General features: G+C 39.5%; 1 protein-coding gene across 2 annotated transcripts in view; it reads right to left on the bottom strand.

The window, feature by feature from the left end:
* CELF2 (CUGBP Elav-like family member 2) overlaps window positions 1–22,427 on the bottom strand; it is a 559,446-nt gene that overhangs the window by 306,856 nt on the left and 230,163 nt on the right. The window lies entirely within an intron of this gene.

Genomic DNA, 22,427 nt, shown 5'->3' with positions numbered 1-22,427 from the left:
TCCAGCAGAAAAAGTTCCCTTCTTTCAGTACTGCAGCAAAAGCAAGACATTAGACAGATCTATAACTATGTCATGCACTGAAAAAAATACCATGTTAATGTTAAATCTTCTTATATGGGGTTTTAGGCAATAGTTATTTTCCAAATATGTGATTTTGGATCCAATTTACTTGTCTGAATCTGTTTTGTGGGTTTGCAATTTGTTTGAGGGAAACCAAGAGTGAGATAGTGAAAGTGGACTAATGTAACCGGTATGTCACCTTAAAGCACAACTGAAATACATTACCATTACCTATGTACACAATCCTTAAAATACATCCCAGATCTGCCACCACTGTATGTCCTTGCTCCCCTCCCCCGCACATTTGCTTAGACCTTATCCAAACATCAGGAATACAGCTGGAAAGCTCCATTTCTCCTTTCTCTCCCATACGTAAGACCTTAAAAAAAAACAGCAAGGAGGCATAAAGGGGTTCATTCTCCTACATTTGACCAGAGGTCCATCTCCTTTCACATTTTGCTCATCTAGTTATGAAATCTCTGTCCTATGTTTAAGTTTGTTGCACAAAAGATTCCTGGTTAGTTCATACCCTACTTGCTTCAGTTGAGATCCAAATTAAAAAATTTCACATCCATAGCTTTGCACTTGTGGTATGGGACAATTCTCAACATAGTACTCTCTTCTTGTTTACAGCTGAGGAACAGAAAATCTTCCGTCCACTTTTACATACAAAGGGGAAAAAAAAAAATCTAATCTTTTTGGGGGGGGAGTTGTGGTGGTAAAGACAGGTCTCAAAAATCTTCCTTGCCTTAAAAATTCCCAAAACCATGGATCTAGTGTTCTCTAAGTATGGAACCAAACCTACACATTTTTGCTGCAGGGGCATAAACCTTATAAATACAGATTGAACCCCCAAGGCTAATTTCTTTAGGAATCCAATGAAAAAAAAAAGAAAAAAAAGAAAGGTGTTTTTGAAGGCTTTTGTAGAGCTTTACCATGTTCTGAAGCCACATTTTTGATGGGACAGCTACAAAGTTGTTATAGTAAAAGCACAATAATTCAGAGCTCTTCTTTAATTCTAGATTCCCCATGCTTTTTGGCACTATATGAACTATGGGCAGCTACAAGAGTCTTGTTTTTTTAATTTTTTTTTTTTTTAATTGAGCACCCCACAGTGACACCCAGGCTTTTTCTTTAATGGTTACACTGGCAATTGTAGACTCCATTACAGTGTCAGAGAAGATAAAATGGTCCCTCTAAACATGCACGGCTTTGCATTTTCATTGAGTATCTTCAAGCTGTGCAGTTTGCCGGTCACAGAAGGTTGCCTTAAACCTCCCAGTGTTTTGCTTCAAAAGGCACAGATCAGAACCGTGTTCAGTGGTTGCAAAGAGGAATAAGCAAAAAATAAAAAGATGGCTCACACCCTTTTCTTGCACACACCATTCAGCAACAGACCAGCAGATATTTAAGCCCTCTCAGAAGAGCCAGTTCCCACCCCAGCAAAGGCAGACACATACGTATTTAGCAGGTGCCTGGGATGAACACAGTCTATGATATAAATGACATCAAAGGTGAGAGCCAGGAGCAAGAGGAAGAGAACATAAAGAGATAAGAAAATGAAATCAGAGTGGAGCAATACAGACTTGGTTTCTATGGGGTAATTTGATGCAGCTGTATATTTTAGATATTTTATTTTCATTAAACTCCTGCACATTGGTATCACAGCACCTTATTTTCCAAGCCCCACTCATAACTGTTCAAAGAATTAATATGATATTTTCTGTAACCTAACAAAGAATTGGATCACTAAATGGTTCTAACAGTCAGGAAATTTTTCCCTTCCACCACTAATCACAGGCATCATCTCCTTTCATTGAAATGCTTTTTTGGGGAAAGAACTGGGACTACAAAGTCAGGCTGGGCGTTGCTTTGTTTCTTCTTCTAAAGGGACTCCCTAGCCTTTAGCTACCTATTATCACTCTAATAACAGAATAGCACAAACCTTATTGCTTTAGGATATGGCAGCACATTTTATAAAATAGCAGTTGCTCATCCAGCTTAAAGAGACAACCAGGCAAATCACAGGTGGGTAGTGCAGGAAGCATCAAGAAGCAGAAGTAGCTAGGTTTAAAAGAGGATGTTAAACTGCAAACACGCTGTCCGCTTCTGAGCAGAGCGGTGAGTGATTGGTGCATCTAAATTTCTAAAGATTTTCATTTTTGTTAAATAACCCTCTCTACAAGAGATGCTGGCCTTATGAAAACAATTATTAAATAGTCGATACAGTGGTAAAAAATCTGAATGTGATCAGAATGTTAAACAAAGACACTGCAGGCCTTTATCATATACATTTTTAATGTAATTAATTGTATTGCCAGTTTCACATTTGGTCCGATCAAATTCCAATTTTAAACAAAAATATGTAAGGTAACGATTTTTGAAAAACAGATCAAACGCAAATAAAATTCTAAAACTTACAAGTAAAAGAAAAGTCTGATTACTTCCCAACTATTCAAAGATTTCACTGTTTCTCATCAGCTCAGTAAACATTTAAACCATAAAAAAAAATTAAAAACGCCTTTAGATTATTACACTAAAAATACTATTTTCCTAGAAAACAAACACAATTATCCCTGCAATGTCACTGGAAATAAATGGTACACGGACTGCTGAAGATAGTTAATGTCCACTGTAAATGTCCTATAAATATCAGGAATTGAAACACTGCTCTATAAATATATTTCATGGGAGTTTAAAAAAGAAAATCTTATGGAGCAAATTACTCATCAAGAAAACCCTTAAAGTTTATTTAAAGATAATGGACACTCATTCTGCAGTATTTCAAGAAACTGAAGCTAGACTTATACAACCAATTTTCAGATCCCTAGTACTCCCAAATGACACGTACAATAAATATAACTCATAATTTACTATATCTACAGAAAAAAAATATTTTTTTCTTGGATAAAAACAAGAGAAGGATAATACTCAAATGGAAAATGAATATAAGACCAGGTATTTACATGTCCTGTCTATGATGAGAAAGAATGACCTTGAAAAAGAGTAAGGACAGAAACCTAAATGCTTTGTCAGGGCTGCCCTGAATTCCACCGAAATCGGTGCCAATGCAAATGGGAAAAGCTAATGCACAGCAATGCTAAGGACAGAAGAGGACAAGGCTAAAGACCCTGGAAAAGCTGTTAGGTGGAGGGTGGCATTACGAAGCGCAGTCGCAGCATTTCCAGGAAGGTCATTTACAATTTCCTGGCATTTTGTGTTCAGCTGCGCAGGATGGATCTGGGGCAGTGTGGTCCGTACATATGGAAGATGAATGTGCTGTTGAAGCCAGGAGGGTGCTGGGTGGGAGGCCCACACCCCAAAATGCTACCCCTTCATATGTGATCTTCCAAAAAAATCAAATTGCAGGTTTACAAATTTTTCACTAGACCTGTGAGGAGCTTTGACCTACTGAAGAGGCTCTCCACCCTCCAGAGAGGACTACGTAGTTATTCTCAAAACCCAGAAAGCCAGTGTGGGCGAACCAAGCACCACACACACATTTTGTCATTTCTCTCTACAGGCTGAGAAATCCTTCCCGTAGGATCGGAGTAGGATGTGTACCAAAGCAGAAAAGTATAAATATTTTAGTCAAAAACCTTGTAGTGAAGTGGAAGTGGGAAGATCTGCATAAAGATCAGCAAACAGACTTTACTGCCTATTAGTTTTGTTTAAAGAAAGTTGTTGAGGAAAACTCTTCAGAATATTTGGAAAGTGTTGTGTTTGTATTAAACGTTTTGTTCACTGAGAAATCATATGGTGCTCTTTTCTCAGAGGCTGACTGGCAGCTGTTGTTACCCACCTATGTGCAGGGTTTGGCACAACACAGCTCTGAGGTTTAACTGTGCAACATTTTTGTCCGTTTTAATGATCTATGCTGTGCTTCTACAGAGATGTAAACTGAGGCACAAGAGATAGGTTAGGGGTTTAAAGGGCAACTGAGGTAATCTTGTGTATATTCTGCTAGATGTGTGCCAGAAAACTTAGCAAGTACTGAGTTCAAACCATGTGAGTCAAGACTATGCTTAGAAACAATTTTTTCTTCTGCAGGATCATGACCCTTAGTGATTTGGAAAGCCTTAGGTCTCCATCGAGAACAATTTTTGTTGTGAGAAGGAAAGCATATGGATTCAAGCTAAGCAATCTGTCGGGGTGCTGGTGAAGATGCAAAAAGAAAGGCAGCAACACATTCCTGCAATCGTGTCACCATTCTTCCTTTTTCCATCTCACACTTTGGGGAGGGGAGAAAGCCCGCCTACAGCACACGAGGCACATAAGGATAAGGACATAAGGATAAGGGCAAAACTGAAGGAGGGATCTGTATGGTGTGCTATTAAGAAAACAGCACAAATGCAAGCAGAAAACTCCCAGATGCACAATATGGGAGTCTTCCAACTTGTGAAGAGAAGTGTCTACAGCCTGAGGTCATGGTTGTAGGCATCAGAGCCAGCAGCTGTTTCGACCAGGAGGGTTAGAAGGTCCTATCTTCTCCAGGACAAGTAACCATGACCCCTTTGATTCCCTGGGTTGTGTAGCAGCAGTTAGTTCTATCACTTACGCTCATTTTCCATGAAGCACAAAAAAAACCCCAGAGGTTAAGCTGATATTTCTGGTTTGGGTGAAACATTCAACTCTTTACTAAACAGAGTCCTACACCTGGCACAAGCATTAATCATACCAGAAGGGATATATTTGTGAATAAAAATAAGTATAAGTTGAAGAGAAATGAGGTATTTGAGAGAATCACTTGAAAAGGTATGTATTTTTCCAGGAATATCCACAGTGGGCATAACTGGATATGCCAAGTGTGCTGATAAGTTGTGTGTAACAAATTGTAATAATGTTGATAACTAGGAAGTTCTACCTTGAAATATTTGCAAATATTGCATAACTGTGAAGTTGTTCTTTGTTTTGCCCCATGGGCAAATCTGGCTTGCCAAAACAAACAATGCACCTGATGCTTTTGACCACTCTTTCCTGGCTCTGCTTACACACAGACAGGGAGCAGACACCGTACCACCAACTCTCTACACTGCACTCAGCAACACAAGAAAATCAGGGTAGAGGTGGGTATCGTTGAGCAACACCTCTCAGCTACAGCGTTGATGGCTCCTGCGACCACCAACTCAAAGGGATATGTCCCAGTAATTTCCATGGCTTTTAACCAGACCACCAATAAACAGCTTTTTCAGTTGTAGGGGTCCATGCTTGCACACACGCTCACTGCTATTGCACATATATGCATCAGTGAGGTGGCAAAAGACAGCTACTAATTGTCAGTATAAAGCAGAACTAAAGAAAAGTTTACAAAGGGAAATGAAGGAAATTAAGTTCCACTTAAAGCAGGGGAGACCAGCTGAAGAGGAACATTAAATTAGCTTTAAAAGGAAGGTTGTATCAGGAGGAATACAATTACTTAGTCGGAATTTCACCAAGGCTTGGGAGTCAATGCCTCTACTCTTGCAGAAAAGTGCCATGGGATTTTTAATGACCCAGAATGGTCAGGACATTGATTTTACATTTCAGCTGAAAAATAGCACCTCCACAGACACATTGTTGTCTCTGCTCTTCCTAAAATCACATGGGGTGACTATGTCCAAGTTGACTTGGAAGAATTAATAGTGTGTATTGACACACAATTGTGAGACACAAGATATTTCACCAGTTTTAAATTGGATAGTTTCTCAGCTTTGTTAGAGTGCAGCAAAATAAACAAGCTACATTTGGATAAAATATGGGGTTTAAATTTTGGATTCAGTTTTGCCATGACTAATTTGATGGATTCCACAGAAAGTTTTGTTTTCTCTATGTCACACGCTTTTAACATTTTTTTTTTTAGCACTGTGCCCTATCACCAGTGAAGATCAAAATGGCAGAAAACAATTTTATCTTTTAAAAAAAAAATTAAGATATTAAAAAAAAACAAATCAAGATTTCAAACTGATTCTTTTGTGTTTTATCTTTCGCACAGTAGGCAGCAAATAAATACATTGCAATTTTAAAACTTCACACAGAGCTTAGCTACCTAACAAGGATCATAAATTTGCAGCAGAAATACTGCATAAACAGTCTCTGAATGTGCTATTTAAGTACAAGCTAAATACTCTTTTTTTAGGAAGTGATGTAACAAGTTCATATGTAAAAATCTATTTCTATACAAGCTGACATTCTGCAAGATTAGCTGACTGAGATAAAGGACATGAGCAAACATGCTTGTTGTTTTCTCCCATGATTATTTTTAAAAGCTGCATTTTTCACTATTCTAAATTTGCTACTTCTGAATTTTTCATTCCTCCTTAGGTAAGGAGGAAAGAAATCTCTGTGTATTCAGTGATAAGCGCCTGCCATGAAAACAGTGTAAGTCCAGTGTACATCCAATATACAAATAATACCCCAAATAAAACGTGACCTCTTGATTGGGACTATTTTATATATTTCATAAAAAAATAAGTTTCGTTTTACCCCCTCCCCCAACATCTTTGAAGACAGTAATATTATAACTTACAAGTTAAAGCATAATTTAGGCCAAATCTTCACTCCTTGCAATTTACCCACAAATCCCAGTTAAGATCTTGGCCTCTTGTCTAAGTACCCACCAAGGACGTCAGATGAAAGCTCCTCTCTCTTACACCTTCTGCTTTGGTATTAAAGAGAAAGATAAAAATGAATAGGTGGAAGAAACACAGTAGTGTGCCCATTTTATAGGTTGGTAACAGAGGCACGGATAGGATGCAATTTAGCCAGGGTCATCAGGGAGAAATGCCAGGGCATAGAGAAGAAATGAAAAAGATTCCACTTTGGTGCTTTGCTCCAAGGTCAGACCCTGCCATCATGGATGTACAGATATGGCTGTCGCAGCACAGGGACTGCCGTTGCCGTGTGTCGTCTCAGGGAAGTGCTGCATTTTGAAAGTTAATGGGTCAGAAATGAAGGAAGGAAGCACCATGGGTACAGAATTTGGCTCTCTGGGGCACAGTAAGTGGCAGGAAGAACATGTAGGAGAATCCACCACGGTACCAACTCCTACATCCTCACCCTGTTAGTACAGGGAGAGAAAGAAGTAATGCACAGGCTCCTGCCTCAGGGAGCTCTATGAGCTCAGTGGGAGGAAAATACCCTCTGTGTCTCTCCAAAATGAGAAGCAAGATCCGAAACAGAGCAGACGTTTCTCCCCATATGCTCATTAAACTTACCGTAACCTTCCTGCATAGAAAATTTTGCACACTTGGTATTTGACTGACCTGTAGCTCACACTACCATTTCCATTGGTTAGGGTGTTATACTTTACCACCATCTCTTCTCCACTGTACAAAGCAAAGGAGGGGAATCATGCCTGAAGTCTCAGCAGTAATTTGAGGTCAAACTCAGTTGTACAAATATAGAACTGAAGGAGAACTCTGGGCCGTGTGTTAATTCTACAGAAGAATCATAGAATGGGTTGGGTTGGAAGGGACCTTAAAGATTATTGAGTTCCATCCCCCCTGCCATGGGCAGGGACACCTTCCACTAGACTGGGTTGCTCAAAGCCCCATCCAGTCTGACCTTGAACACTTCCAGGGATGGGGCACCCACAACTTCTCTGGGCAACCTGTTCCAGTGCCTCACCCCCCTCGCAGTAAAGAATTTCTTCCTAATATCTAATCTAAATCTACTGTCTTTCAGTTTAAAGCCATTACCCCTCGTCCTATCACTACACTCCCTGATAACGAGTCCCTCCCCATCTTTTCTGTAGGCCCCCTTTATGTACTGGAAGGCTGCTATAAGGTCTCCCCAGAGCCTTCTCTTCTCTAGGCTAAACAATCCCAAGAAGTCATATAATCACAAGGATGCATAAGATATGTGAAGAAAGACATAGAAATTATTCAAGTTCTATAGACAGTGATGGCCTAGATTCTTTCCTTAGTTTCTAGGATGTTGCACAGGGCTGCAGTAAATATCTTCTCATATTTAAGACTTTGTCATATTTGTGTAGGGTGCAGGGAGCAGTTATGTGCACCATCTACACAAGCATCTTTTATGATGTAGCAGCTGTTGGTTGGGTCAAATGTTGATGTCTTTGGTGATGAATGTCAAAAAAAGCCACCCTAACAAGTGTTTTCCATTGAATGTCCACACCTCACTCTTCCCCCTCCCCTCCAATTTCACATGCTGAACAGTTCAAAACTCTGGTATTCCCTGGTGTTGGATGTTTTCACTAATATACACAGACTTGAAGCCACCCAAAAAATTTGGAGGTTCATTTAAACTTGTTTCAGAGAAGTATCTCTTGATTCTCCACCAAGAAATGACCAGCTTGGAAATGGCATCTCATCCAAGTCTCAAAATACTTTACTGAATCAGAACAACTTGGATACTTCAGCTATTATGTATTCAAATATTCATTTTCTTACCCAATGCAGACCAGGCAGAGACGTGCATTTGGGAATCTCTGAAGTTTTGTGAAGCTGAGGGACTTCTGGAACAAAGTGAGATGCTAAAATATAGGCACCTTAGAAGAACTAACATTAGGACGGGAATGGCCTTGGTTGCTCAATTCAATATGCAAACAACTTGTTTTCTACAGGAACTGCATTGGCAGCAATCAGGGGGTAAAAAAAAAAACAAACCACAAAATCCACAAACCCAAAACAACAAACCCCCCTGAAAACTCCACAGATTTCCAGGCTTTGGGGTCCTCCTACTTCAAGATTCGAGAGCAGTGAACTCTCACAGTATTTTTCCACTCAGAAGGCAGCAAATACCAGAAATGTCACAAGGTCAGTTCTTGCTGAAGCATCGTGCAGTCAGAGGGATGCTGGGCATGCCCACGTGCTGTACCACAGGCAGATGCAAACTCCTCTGTCTGCACTCCCAGCTACGGAAACAGAAACCAGCTTTGAAAAATGCTGCAGCTACCTTAACCCAGCTCTGAGGAAGCATTCGATGACTGTGGAAAATCCTGCTTTTCTTTATTAGAGGTTTCATCCAATGGATAGAGGAACCACTGAAAACAGCTCATCTCTACCTGGAACACCAGTGTTGCCAACATCTCCTTCAGACATCTGCCTATGTTGTCTTTTATTCCACCTGCTGAAATAGTTACTGCCTTTCTCTCTACTGGTTAGTCAAGGATAAAGTCACTGCTTAGCTCCTTTCTGTCCTGACATCTCCTCCTTCTGATCCAAAAAACAACATCAGGTTGAAATATGGGATGGAATAGGAAAAACGCAGAAAGGACTCTGAACAAGCCTGCCAGCCAGCAGTCTGTGTCCCATTAGCTGCAGTTCAAAACAGTCCTTATACTATTTCCATAAATACCACAGTATCTTCTGGAGTATCTCAGTGCAAACCGCAACAGATGTTGGATGCTATTATTTCTTCATTCTTGTTCATTTGTTGGTCATCTGTTATTTTTTGCCCTTTTTTTTTTTTTTTTTCCTCTTGCCACCTGCCTGTCCACAAATCAGAAGTGTTTAAAAACCTGTGGTCAAGCTCTGTTCTTACTGGTCTCTTTACTGCTGCCCAAAATTAACAGGACAAGAGAAGAAAGGAGATGAGGATCTAATTCACCGCCGTATTTTTGACCTTAAAAGGATGGGTTGAATTTATTTTTGACAGCCCTAAGCAAAGAGACTAAATCTGCTGAGCTGGCCCCCTCAGGAAGCTGAAGTACACAAGTACCACCATTCTCTAATGAGTTCATTAATGTTACTGAACAATATATTGATGCTGTTGTGATATTATTATATAAAGTGTTTTAAGGTGTAAGTTACCAGTGACATAAATCTACAAGCAAGTCCTTTTCTCCTCAACCACATCCAAACCAGAAGATGTTAAGATAGTTCTTTAATGGCAAAAACTATTAGGCTGCAATATATAGCAGGTACATTTATTAATCATCAGACCATTTATGTTCTGTAATTCTACCACAGTTAAATAACATGGACTACTAAGTACCTGAATCAGCTATTAGCAAGCATTCCTGCTCATTAAAACTCACTTATTTAGACTTTAGCAATGGTAAATGTAACCAGCCCTGGAGGAGTGTCACAGTGCTTGGAAATGGCACATTAAGCTTCATTTACCCGGCTACACTCATAGGCAGAGGGGGAAGGGAAAATACAGTGACGGTCCATAATGAAGCTCAGAAGCTTTTTGAAGCTGCATTAAGAAAATGACAAATCTTACAGAGAGAGCCATAAAGCTTCCTCAAGTACAACAGTTTTGCGAGAGCTATTTATCATAGTTTGTTGAAAAGACTCCTACGTTTAATACTATTGGACTGTGAGAGCTGATTATTAAATGTAATTACAGAAGTAGCACAGAAATAATAGTTTATTGCTGAGCATAAGCAACACTGTATTAACAAAGAAGAGTGGGGAACATGTTCAGCATTTGGAATCGTATCATTAGCTTTTCTACATACACAAATGTATACACATTTAATTCCACATTAGCTTCTACTACCAGAATTATCCTTCAAGAATTTCTGACCGGGGTCAATCCATCCACCTATACTTGGAGTGAGAAAACAGTAGCCAAAGTGGATTGCTATTTGGATTTCAGCTTTTATTCCTTTTCTACTTAACACAGATTTATTAAAAAACACCCACAGCCTGCTGTCAAGAAATATTGCTCACATTTGCTTATTAGCAGCCCTGTAATAAATACATTTCTGCTACGGTGCTGCCATTTGAAGCGAACGCTTTATTTAGAACATACCAGTTATCAGGAGATTCTCCATGCGGTAAATCTTTTGAAACAACAAGTTTTGATTTCTCATTGCCACCTGCTAGAATGAGTTTTAACTTCTATTATACCTGCATCTTTGCATGCTTGCTTGTGAAACTAGCCATCCATTTTACTACTTCTTTTTGCTGTGACCGATTTCTCGCAGTTTCTTGATACTGCTTCTTACTCTCAGAAATCTCCCTCTCACTTCTGTGCATCACTGTCCTTGGTGAAACCCCTTTTTTAAAAACACACTGTTCTTTCATAAAGCGTTCTCTACTGCTTTGGGACAAGCATACACACTTTTCCCAAACTACAAAGCCGAAAAAACCTTAGAAGTACAGATCCTTACAACTGGGGCTACAGCTTGTGCCAGCAAGCAGGGCAAAAAAGCAACCCTATCCCAGCAGTCTAAAAGATCCTTTCTGGTCCACAAAGTTTAGGCTGAATCAGCTCTGCTGCTGGTCCAAGAGTGAAACATTTTGCAAAAGAAGGAAGGCATTCAGTGACAGATGGATTTTATTTATTTTTGGGTAAAAGGAACAGCTTAAAACAGGTTGGGAACATCGGAGAGGATCCTGGCACATCAAGACAAAGACTGAATGCATCTGAAGCACTCAAGAGATGCAGAAGTTACCATCACAAGAACATGCACACATTCATCAATAACATGGTGTGCACTGACCCTCACTCTTTCAGCAATAATCTGTTTTGCAGTAGGAAATATAACCAGTAGTTTTGAAGCTCAACAGCCTCCTTTAAGCATCTGCATTCCCTCTTTAGTTCACTGAGTAACAACAGCTTAATATTTTACAGGCAAAATTGCACTCAAAAACGGGAACTGCGTACATGCAGCTGAAAAAAAAGTTTGACTGTAAATCATGTGCAAAGAGAAGAAATCAGAGTCTACCTTTAGGCATTCACATCCCTAGATTTTGTTCAAAGCAGCATTTTCACATGGGCTAAAGACTCATGGGTTACATTTTTGAGGGGTTTGAATCTAAAAAACTTGTGGATAGATTGCTAACAAAGATTTTCAACCATGCTGCAAAATCCTTGGGAGCTCAGTGCTGATTATATTGAGATGCTTAAAAAAAAAAATCCTGCTAGCCATCTATCTGCATCAGTAGATACACAAGGGCATTTAAGAAAACCTCTCCTGGTCACATCACATCATTGGCGTAAAAGAAAACACATTTTCCTTTTGAAGGTTTTTGACTCATTTGGAACAGATAAATCACTACAGCAGCACTTTCCAAGTGACAATTATCTTGCCATAATAGCCATAAAAATAAAATAAAATCAACACGGATGGAATCCAAAGTAGGAGACCTAAATTATACATAACTATATTCATAAAACTACACCTCTGCTCAAAGTTGCTCTGTACACTACACATGTGCCAGGATCTCTTAATCTGCTGCTGATGTGCTGCATATTGCGGTCGTGTGCAATTACAGTTAGCTATAATTAAGAACAATTACAGCTTTTATTTCTCCACTTGTTCTTTAAAAAGCACAGTTGTAATAAAACTTTTTTCCCCTCTTTTTTTTTTTTTAAAGGTGAATATAATTATACATCCCTATAACATCTCCAATAATTAGTTTGACTCAAGTTTCTTCTGGAACAATTTTCATTTTAACTGTCAGATCTGCCACCTATAGTCAATAGAACACATTGTAAAAAAACTCTATCATTAACCTTTTTTCACCCCATAAATCTGCAAAAGAACTAGAAGAAATGGAAGAATTCATTGCTTAAACATTTAAAGGCCAAATTCAACTAACACTGCTTCCCCAGCAATACCTTCTTAATCACACTGAAACATTATTATTATTATTATACTAGCTAACTATAACAATAATAAACTAAAGCTGAGCATAAAAGGTATTTGGCATTTCTCTATATTTTATAGGCTACTTTCCAGCCCTATTCTCATAAAAGAATCTCTCTACTGTATCTTTGTTTAGAATCTACCCGCGATTACTAACCATGCAGACTGCAGGGAAAAGTAATTAAGTTTAATAGAAGCCACCCTCATTTTTGAAGCTGCCCTCAATTTATGCCATAGAAGGAGAGTAATTAAATTTAGTGCATGCCACAGCTTTTTAATGAAGATATGGCATGTAAAATTCTCTCACTCTGTAACGCATCTTTTCTGAACACTGCAAAATAAGTGTTGTGATGCAAAAAGATAGCAAACTACAACCACCAAGTCATGTTAAGTTTTCTATTTCTACTGGCCATGTCTTCCGAGGGGTGAGTCTTTGAGGAGATTAAGAACAGCGTAATCTAAATCATAGGAATTGGGAAGCCTGGGGTAGGATCACAGCTGAACTGTTTCCTGATCCATCCTTTGCCCACATTATTTGCTTTGATTAAGTTTAGAAGAAGTTTTTGTGGCAGGATCCATCTTTTACATGTGTTAAACAGATGCAACAGGTTTCTGACTACAGCCACAAATCTCTCTAGCACAGACATTGTTTGCTAAGAGCCTCCCCCAAAGTAGCTGAACTAGCAACAGGGACTAAAGAAACACATTTCGAGACACAGTCACAAATCTCCCATGTATGTCTTTAGTCGTCTTCTTCAAGTCATCAGAAGAAAACATAGTGAAATTACCCAAGACTCAGCTATTTTGCCAAGCAATAATCTTACTACTTTTACACAGAAATATAAATTACAAACCAGGGCTAATGAAGGTATTTTACTCTTGCGAAGATGAACATAACAAATGAGGAGCTCTGAGACAGAAGAGAGGCATTTCCCTTTTCCAGCTCTGTAGAGAAGCAGTGGGCTCTCTCTGTATGTATAAATAAACTCTTCCTTGCAGAGAATCACAGAAGTTTCATCAACTGATTTAAAATAAATGATAAATGAGGAATTTAGAGGCTTGAATTACCTTGTAAAAGAGAAGATGACTGCCACTGTTTGTTCAGAAGAAGGTTAGACCGAGATAGTAAACTCACAACTGGTTCACAGAAGTGCCCTGAAAAATGTTAGGTGCTCAACCTATTTCCAAGCAGCCTCCTCTCCTGAACAGAGGTTTGTACCTACCACTAGGGCTGCGCAAAACTTCTGCACTGAAACCAAGACCAGACTTGAAAAGGTAAAACCTGGGACAGAATTTCAAAGGTCTTTAGTCCAAAGGCTACCCCAAAAAACAAGACAGTGAAAAAAGGAGAAAGAAAAAAAAGAAAATAAAAAAAACGTAGGAAGAGAATAAATAGATCCTTTACTTCAATTTTAGACCCCACCGCAAACCTGCCATGTACTTCCCCAAGAGAGGGGCTGAATACCCCATTTTAGTGGCATGGAGAACAGACATCTGTATCCCTGGTGTACACCCCGCGTTGCAGGAACCTGTATGTACAGCAACGAGATTCACACACGTTTCATCTGGCTTTCGTTTCTTTACAAAATTATCAAAAATGAACATTCATAATAGCAGACAAGAGGCAACCAGGGTTTCATGTCTGGCTATCTCCCTGACAAAGCCCACAATCTCATATCCATCAGTTCAGGGACTGTTCAATAGGCAGAGCCACACTTCGAATCTTGAGGCCACCGCTAATATAAATTGCAAGCAATTTAGGAAAGAGACTGCATTTGTAGTTATTTTTAGTTTCATGAAAGAAAGAAGAGATTTGTTTATACATATCATGACAAAAAAAGTTGGATTTTGTGGTTTTAAAGTAGCAAAATAGGGACAAAATTGCTGTTTAAAGTCTAATTTTTACTCAATTATATTTTAAAGTGATCCTACCAGATGCTGGAACTAAAGCGACATGATTTTGCTATATTTATAACTAAGCTGCAAAACATTTCAACATTTACAAAGAGAAGAAATCTCTCTGCTAATGCCAGGAGAAGAATAAGCTCAAATGCTATTGCACATGATGGCTCTTAATAGTTGGCACAAGGAGAGGAGAAATGTCTCTATAACAACAGTATCAAGGAAACTTGCATTGCAAATATCACATTATCACAACAAGGAGGGGAAAAAAAGGGATTTGTGGACAATGTTAACATGAGGACATAACATCCACGTGCTCCCAAATAGTCAGGAGGATGAAAACCAAGGCAAGCTGTAGTCTCTTCCCTCCTTGCCCCTAATCCAAAATCCCTCTTCCCATCCAAACTGCCTGCTGCTCATGCCTTCTGCTTCCTCTTAGGAAGCAGTATCCTTTTCTCACATGTTTCCCAATCAATACTTTGGCCCTTCTGCTGTTGGCTACCAACAAGACAACTCCCACTGTTCCCTAATACGCCCTCATGCCTTCCCTTAGGGGCTTCAGCAGAAACATAGGTCGTGGACTGGCTGGCCAGAAGCTTATAGGGAAAAAAATTAAACCAAACACAAAATAAAATCTTCAGAAGCCTCTTCCCTCAGTTCCCACCCACAGCAATTTCTAGGCTTACAATGCAAACTCCATCCCTCATCTTATCCTCTCTTTGGAGGCTGTGGGTCCTGTAGGGTCCTGTTGCAATTGCCAAGTGCTACAAGTGTTGGTGGGATGCAATTCAGCTTGCCATGCTGGAGCAGCAAGGCTCCCCCAGGGCACCAGCATACGCCACTCAACTGGTTAAAAATTGAAACAGAGCAAACGGGAAATTTTTGAACAAATGCTTCGAGATTATGGAGCACACGTTACAGCTGTAACCACCCACAGTTCCCTCCTACAGAACAGAAACACTGAAAGCAAAAACCATTCACTGCAGAAGCTGAAAAATAACAAAAAATGCAGCAGTAAGTATGAAATTAAAGCCTATGGGTATTTCCTGTAAAAACTTCTGCAAAGGAAAAGGGGAAGTTTGCAGGACACAACAGAATACGAAAACGCAACCTTGGTTTACAAGTTCATGAGAAGTGCCAGGACTGGTGCACAGGCCTGCACTAGTTATGTTCATCGCTCATTTCTCACTCATGAAGGAAATTATATTTTACAGTAAAAAGGTGCCACAGTGGGCGGGATGGGAAGGACAGCCTCTTCTTTCCATTATTAAAAATAACTAAACTAGACAAAACCCTAGATAACCTCAGTTAAAAAATTTTCCAAGTCTCCGAGGACAGCAGAGAGAAGAGAAAGAATTCAACGTGTCATTCAGCAGGGAAAAGGGCTGAGTGTTCTGAAACGCTCTTGGAAAAGAAAAAAAAAAAAAAGGATAAAATAAAAGGAAAACTTTACTTTCCACCATGGAACTGTTTTTTTTGTATTCACTACTTGCAGTGATCATTCAGCTCTATGGATCAAAAAATCCTACTGATACCAATGTGCATGGTCAATCAGCAGGATATTCTGTTTCAAATACAAGATCTGAAGTTGTTTCTTTGATTTTTTTAAAAAGTGCAACAGAATTTTCCACTTCTCCCAGTGCCAATCATGTTCAGGTAAATGTTACAGCTTCTGCAAGTGCAAATTAAAGACAATTATAACCTGGCTAAGCTACCTCATCATTAAAATGCCTGACAATTCATTTGCCCATGGAGCGGAGATTTGCTGCTATCACATTCACTTGACTAGGCAAATACTCATCTTTAGATGCTATGGGCGTGCTGATTGCTCTGATCAAAGAAGGCAAAAATGGAGGTGTCTATTTGCCCCTCTAGGAAGGGGTAGAGGTGGAAGAACACATTGTCATGTTAGTCAATAATACCATTTGGGCAAAACAGAGCTTCCAATAGCATCGTAATGCACGTGTGTTTTGGGCAAAACAGAGCTTCCAATAGCATCGTAATGCACGTGTGTTTAGGAAAATTGAAGATTTATCTTTCTGGTGCCAACTGCTCGGAGCGACCATGCCAACTGCACAAGAGAAAAAGTAGGACCAGTGAATGAAAGTGTTAAGGGTCTTAATGCATACACCTTAGGGGGTACTGTATTTCCAACTGGTATTAGGGACTCCTTATGTATGAGATCCAACTTAAGTCATCGCAGCTCCATGACAGGTGGAAATTGGGTGCAACTACAAGAGCTGTAAACAAATCAATGCCAAAGAGAAAAATACTGAGAAGAATAAAAATAGGTATCAGCAGAAGTCCTTTAAAAGCAATCTCAAAGGCAGAAAACAGAAGCTTCCAACCCTCCTGTCCACAGTAGAGATATCTACAACAGTTTATTTCCAGCTGAGGAGCCTGTATTAGTGAGAACTCCCTCTAGTTGCATTATATTATATATATATTATATTCTCTTTGAGCCAGAAGCAACTTTTTTGTTGCATTTACAGACATCACAGAGCACAGCTAGGGCTTTGAGGTGATGCCATAAGTGTTTCAACAGAAAAAACCAGGAATGGTTCAATGCAAGAAAACATGTCCTTACTGAAGCTTTACCCCATTTAAAATCCTTGCTTCTTTAGATTTAAAACTTTATAGCAGGGACAAAAGGAGAGTTTTCTCAGCCAGAAGAGATCTCAACATTTTCCCCCAGCTGAATCCCTTGAGACGAAGGGGTATTGGAGCAAAGCTTTCTTGGATATTATTAGTTTATGAAGCCATGGGCAACGCTTTTGAAAGATGGAGGATGTGGGAGGTGTGGAGTGAACTGGCGTATTCAAACAACTGGAACACATCAGATGAATAAGTTGTAACCACCTGAAATCCCTACAAAAGCCCTGATATTCAAGGATTGGGGCATTCATTTACAATTGTGGACCAGATTGCCATCAGTGAAATTCAAGCCAAAAGACAAATCCCACAAACAAAAAACCCACTTCTTTTTCATTGAAACATGACCTTTTCATTTCACAAAATGTGTGTCAACTTAAATCTTGTCAACCTGACCCCAATCCGTCCTATTCCCCGAATCTATGGAACTCTTTCCAAAAGCCAGTCCCACCCCGGGCTACGATCTCGTCAGATCTCATAAGCGAAATGGGGCCAGGTCGGGCTGGGACTGTGGGAGACACCTCCGAGGGAACCCCAGATGCTTCAGGAAGTTCTTGGTGGCGACTCTCACAAGTAACGCTCCCTGAGTGAACACCAAATCCACACCCCACAGCGACACTAAAGCTTTGTATTTTAAATAGGAAGGACTAGAAGTTAGAAACACTTTTATAAACTCCAGGGACATTTCCCCACATGCACAACAGTGACAGTTACATTATTGTTTGTCAGCTATTGAAGTTCTCCCCTCATACTCCAATACTATTAACATGCACGAGATTTTACCCATCTTAAAAAAACAACCAAACAACCAAACAAAACCAAAAAAAACCCAACCAAAAGACAAAACCCAGCAAGCTGACTGATGTTCTTGTTTTTTTCTTCCACTGCTGAGGTTTATCTCCATACTTCCACATCTTTTCCTGGCAGAAATCTCAGTGGCCCTTCCTTATTTCACTGCCTCTCATGTGTCTTTTTTACTTCTATTTTTAAATCTCTTCTAGTCTGGTTTACTCCCAGTATTCAGTTCGTAGTCACCTCCTCTTGCTTTTCAATCCCTTTTTACATCTTCCTCTGCCCTAGCTTGCTTTATTCTGGCAATTCTGATCTGTCTGTATACCCTTGCCTCCAGAAATAGTGTCTTCTATTTCACCTCCTCTACTATCAATCAATAACATTCAAACACAAGTATTTTATCCATTACACAAAACTTTTTTAGTACATCAGGCCTGTTTCATAAAGCCAATTTTTTCCCCAAACCATGCAGAATAGTGAAGCTGGAATATACATAACAACCCAGTGCACAAATTACCAATATATTGCAATATTCAGCTATAGCCAATTGCCACTTCCCTTACTTCTTACTATGCTCATATTCGTGTCTACGTGCCACAGACTGCTTAGATACAAGTTATTTTGACCCAGACCACATCTTCCCTCCTATTTAGCAAGTGACAAACACACAATGTCCTAGAAAATAAAACTAAGCGTGAAGCTAGTACCTAAGGAATGGTCAGTAATTTTACGTAAGATGCTTTGTTATTGACTCAACACAGGTATTAGCTATGCTTTTAATGGTACTAATCTTTTAGTGCTGCTTGCGTGAAAGGTTCTCACTTTACTGACTTACACAGGGTGGGGAAAAAAGATTAAGCTGGCTAGTGTAACAGGTCTTGCACCTTCAAAAAGAGCTTTCAGTAGAAAAAAAGAAAAAACAGTGGAAAAAGATCGATTTTCAAAATGAGCCATGGAAATAATAAATTCCTGTACTCTGTTTTAAAGTGTTTTCTACTCCATCAAAGGCATAGATCTATCTTGTTGAGCTGTATAAAGAAAATCAGCTCACGTGAATGGTAGCTTTTTTAGCTATTGCTATATAAGCTCTACTTGTTAGGTTTCTAATTGCAGGCTTTCCGCTATTTTCTTTGGTTATTATGTGAGATGCATTTGCAGGGATCTCAAAGAACAGTTGGAGCACTACAGATATAGGACGTGTGTTCTCTGAAATTTCATTATGTATAGATTAACACCTCCAAACAGGCGCCATCTCACAGAACGGCAACCAGAAGTAGAGAACAACAAAAAATCAAATCCACAGATTTCAGACTGAAAAATTCCTTAGCTTAGATTCATTTTTAGAGTTGAATTCACATATATGAAGAATTTATACTTCAGACTTTTTTTTTTTTTTTTTAAACAATCTGTAGATCATTCTTCTCCCTATTATTTCTTTGAAAATAAATGGAGATTTTTACCCAGAGATTAGGAACTGAAGAGAGACACAAAAGCAGATCATGCCTTCACCAACCTGCTGTGTCTTCACTGGGCAAATCACCTAGAAGTTCACAAAACTTCCATTTGTGCTTTGCCGGGTGGCTGCAAGAGCCGAGAAATAACTTACCGAATAACAATATTAACATTCACAGGCAGCTCCAGAAATTACATATACACACAGAATGTTATTTAACTGCACATCCTTTCATTTCCCCTGGATGAAATTGCTACCAAGCTACAAAGAAATTTAATTAATTGGCACTGCAAACACACACATACACACACAGGCAGCACCAGCCTGCCTGACCCGCTCCCATACTCAACCACTCTAAGTGCGCAGACCATTTAAGCGGGGCCATTTCCTTGCCCTCCCTGGCTCTGAAGTCCATCCAGAAATAATAAGTGAATCTGAATTTAGTTTCCCCAACTGCTTTTTGTGTTCAATGTAACACTAGTACAGTTCACATTCATCTTATATCATCCCACAGTGTGCTCAGACAGAGAATTATGCCGTATCTGCTCCTAATGATTCAGCTAAGCGTAGAGGTGGGAGAAAGACGAGGGGTTTGGTGAGCAGTAGAACCAAAGGGGCCTTGTTGCCTATTGATTTATGTCTCAAAGTTGCCTGCCCACGCGAATTTTTGAATACCTAATAAAGGTTGATCTCCTGACTTTCCCTCGTAGAGACTACTTTTTCTCCTCTGTAATGCCGGCTATTTTCATGAAACTGGCAGAAATTAAATATATCTGAGACCTCTGTGCCTGTCAAATTTGGTTAAAATGTATTCACTGGCGTAAAAAGCCACAGAGACAGGAGGAGAAAAAATAGGGGCTGACAGACAATTCAACTATATAATCCTTGCTTCTTCAGTGAAACGGAGGGGAACAAAAAAAAGAGAAAAAAAAAAAGAAAAAAAGAAAAAAAAAAGGACCAGCAAACCAAAACCTGGCTCCCACAACACGTCAGGAATAACGACACACCACATTTTTCCTGTGGTCAGTCATTTACATGCAAACCCTTCATTACAAGGGTCAAAGGATGCGGAGCATCTTACAGAAAACGAGGGTAACAAAATCAACACAAATACAGGAAGGAGGGCCAAAATAAACCAAAACCAGGTTTCAAATGCCACAGGAAAACCCAAAACTCTTCCATGGCTGACAGCCGACATGCTTTGGATCAAGGTGGCGACCAGTCAGTCTATGATCAGTGCTTCAGGCAGACTATGGAGAGTATATCATCAAATAAAAAATTTTTAAAGCAGCTACTGCAGGTTAACTGTGAACTCTGCACAATATGGTCCAGCAATTTTACCCAGGGACTCCAGAGTCCCAAACAATTGCGGCTACCAAAACCTCACTGACAGTCCTTAATTTCTCTTCGCTTGTGCTAGAAATGACAGTCAGACTTGCTGGATTTCACCTCTGATCCAGCAAAGCTCTTAAACACGTGGTTAACTTTAGGCATGTGGCAAACGCAAATGAAGGGGAAAAAAAAAAATGTTCCTGCACTTAAAAGCTCATGATGTGTTAATCTTGCTGCTGCCTCGAGGCCTTTGTGAAGGGGGAAAAAAAAATCTGAAAGGAAAAAACCCTACCAGTTTTAATTCTCAGCTTCTCTATGAATATAAAGTTGGTTACTTTGAATTCTGTCATAAACCGTTACATTTAAATATATAAAAATGTACACCAGGTGAACACACCGCTTTATTCCTTCCACCTGCTGCAGATTTAAGCAGAGGATCCACTCTGTGCACGGAGGTACCGTATGAAACCTCCCACCAGCAGCAAGACTCGAGCACCATTTTTTGATCACAGCGGATCGGCAGGACTGCGAAAAAGCTTTGCTGATGCTGTAGAATAAAAGAAAGAAAAAAAAAATCCCACTATTTGAAACCCAGGTTAGATCACAGAAAGCCGCAAGAATTTACCCCAATTTCAAAAGGATTTGCCGAACAGGCTGCTCATGCCTCGGTTCGGCTTCGTACGCCTCGGCTGGGCCAAGACACGCCATCTGGTTCCCAGCAGCGCTCGCTGAAGTCTGTGGGAGTTCTGCCTCCAAAGTGACAGCGTGATGTGGCCCATCGTCCTCTACAAAGCTAGCGCCTACACTTTTAATGGATGTCATTTCAGGCAGGCATTTAAGGTAAAACAAAAAAAAAAAAAAAAAACAAACCACAACTAAGTGAAAGTGGTGCTGAGGATTTGATCTGCGTTCATTAGTCATCGGAGTTCCCAGAGATAAAAAAGATCATCCCCATTACCCCACAGCAATTTTGACCTATCCCCACATGAGCTTTGCATTACCGTTTCTTATGTCTGCTTCATCTTAGTGGGTGCAACCCTCTCTTCCATTCACTGATAGGGGGAAAAGTCGATTCAAATACATTAGTAAAAAGAAAGATTTAAGATGTGAAGCTCTATCATTGTGCTGCAAACTTCATAAACAATCTACAAATACTTAAACTGGCTAGAAAATTTCCAGACAATGTATTTTATACTTCTTTATTTCCAGGTAAATCTCTCAGAAGAAGGTGGTTAGCCCATACAAACATATATCTACCCAATATAAATACATATGCTATTCTCCTATTAGATCGATTTCTAAGTCTATTTGAACCGTGTAAATTATTTCAGCCAAGTATACATCATTGCAAAACACATTATGGGATTTCCTGTATACCTAAAGCCAGCCTCAGGACAAAATGCCTTGTATTTTCGTGCTTAGACAGTTTGAAGTTAAGCTTTTTTTTTTTTTTTTTTTTTTTTTTTTAATTTATGCTTTACCATATTCATTACTGCTTCCCATCAGTGCAGCTGACATTGGTTGTTGCATTACATAAGGCAGCAGACAGACTCCTACCTCTTTATAGACTGCTGTCTACATACAACTGTTTATTATTCTCAGTGTGCAAAGTGCCAGCTAAATCAATAGTTCAAAAGCCTTGTTCAATTCAAATGGACTTTACAAAGTACTGAACTGTAATAAACACATGCA

Source organism: Nipponia nippon, unplaced genomic scaffold (genome assembly GCF_047370975.1).
Source record: "Nipponia nippon isolate SJK-2023a ecotype South Korea unplaced genomic scaffold, ASM4737097v1 scaffold_3, whole genome shotgun sequence".
Lineage (NCBI taxonomy): Eukaryota > Metazoa > Chordata > Aves > Pelecaniformes > Threskiornithidae > Nipponia > Nipponia nippon.
This window is presented reverse-complemented; position numbering and strand designations above follow the sequence as displayed.